This window comes from Echinops telfairi, unplaced genomic scaffold, assembly GCF_000313985.2.
Source record: "Echinops telfairi isolate 266 unplaced genomic scaffold, ASM31398v2 ScPeMD7_1;HRSCAF=3_0, whole genome shotgun sequence".
Lineage (NCBI taxonomy): Eukaryota > Metazoa > Chordata > Mammalia > Afrosoricida > Tenrecidae > Echinops > Echinops telfairi.
Window position 1 is genome coordinate 6,215,578 of NW_022103896.1, and position 1,857 is coordinate 6,217,434.

General features: G+C 54.7%; 1 protein-coding gene across 2 annotated transcripts in view; it reads right to left on the reverse strand.

Moving 5' to 3' along the window:
• Positions 1–1,857, reverse strand: part of KHDRBS3 (KH RNA binding domain containing, signal transduction associated 3) — a 110,588-nt gene that overhangs the window by 52,332 nt on the left and 56,399 nt on the right. The window lies entirely within an intron of this gene.

The window sequence follows — 1,857 nt, forward strand, 5'->3', positions numbered from 1 at the left end:
AGCGGAACAGGGAGCAAGGGGTGGGGGTGGGGGGGCAGTGCTGAAAGCACTTGGCTGATAACTTAGTGGTGGACGGTTCAAACCCGCCAGCAGCTCGTGTAGCAAAGGGCCCCTTACTGGAGCTTAGCTAATCGCATTTCTCAGTTCACCTGCTCACAGGTACAGCCGCTTAACCAACACTTATTTCTACACGCCAGACACAGCGCCTGAGAATGACACCCGGTCTAAAGCGCACATAGCATGTGGTTTTGTATGAGTGTGCATAACGATAACAGCAGTGTCTGAAAGCGTCCAAGCTTATACAATACAATTTGGTGTACGTCTCAAGAGAAGAAAGCATTACAGTCAGAGGGTTAAAACACTACAGGCTTCCTACCTTCCCTCCCACGACCATGCTGGCCCTGGTCCCCAGACCGAGGTCCCGTCTGTGGTTGGATGTTTGGTTGAACGTTCCAACCTTAGGGGAAGACCGAGCCAGATTCAGGTGGGAGAGGGGCCTCCACGTATAGGTATTTCCAAAAGGCAGGAAGCCGTCGGGTTTTCTTCAAAACCTCTCCCCAAGAGAGGTCACGCCTGCGGTCCTGGCAGTCGGCCATTACTCTGGCACGGACTCAATCAGGGTCCTCAGAGCTGTTGCAACCCTGAACTCCGTGCTCTGTGACCAGCTTTCGTAGTTTCAACAACAGCAAACACTCACAGGCTACGAGCAGGGCTTCCGGACAGAGAACCTCCTAAGAAACACACACGACCGAGGGTCCTTCAGACTCGAGCCGACTAGCAGACATGAGCAACTGCCTCCAGGATCCAAGAGCGGGCGCTCATTTTTTGGAGGATTCTTGCCAGCGTGGTTCCCGTTCTGGGTAGGTCTTAGTCTGAGGCGCGAATGGCACTTAAGAGAGACCAAATCGAGCCGATCCCAAACTCACGGCCACTCCAGGGGTAGAGCAGAAAGAGCCCTTTGAGTCCCCAGACTTTAAATCTTTATGGCAGCATCTGCCTCACCTTGCTCCCTGGGCGTGGCTGGTGGATTTGAACCACTGACCTTGCTGCTAGCAGCTCAATGCATAAGCCATGGGCACCACCTGAGCTCCTTAATTTACATAGAGGACACCTGGAGCGATGTTCAATTTAAAAGCTGCATCCCCTGAGCTCCCAGCACTTTTAGACAAAAAAAAAGGTCTCCCCTTTACAGAAAGGGTGGATGAAACTAAAGGGGAGGGGGCGCACCTGCAATGCTTTTCAGGGACTGATACTTTAATGGAAGCATTTCCCTTGATGTCAACTGCCTTTGCCATGCATCCTCCACTCAGCAGGGGAATGACCAAGGGAGAGCTGCCGCTTCCTCTTCTCTGGGCACCGCCTATATTTCCTGAAACCTCCACTGGGACCACCATTGCATGGCAGAGGGGACACTGCCAGCCAGACATGGCTTCTCACACCCTGGGCCCTGCCTCGGGGGAGCCTCCCGCACCGGCAGGAGTCACCTTCTCTCTCGGCCTTCCTGGCCAGCGCAGAGCTCCGAGCTGATGTTCCCAGCCCCCCAGTCAGGAGCAGGCACGCAGCAAGTGGAGGCTGCGTGCTCACTTGAAGTGGGGTGAGGTTACTGTGCACAGGACAGTCATCCGCGTTCTGCCAGTGTCCATCTGGACAGTGCAGAGAGGCTCCCACCGGAGCAGACCTGAGCGCTACTTCTGGATCCCAGGGATGGAGCTCAGACTGTGTCCCTAAAGCCAACAGTGGCAGATCCTCCTTGGGGCAAGAGCAGTAGCTATCCGAGTCTGCTATACAGGATTGTTCTGAAACATTGCCAGACTCAACCAAGGGCCTGACCCTGGTAACGACTGGACAAGTGGCAAC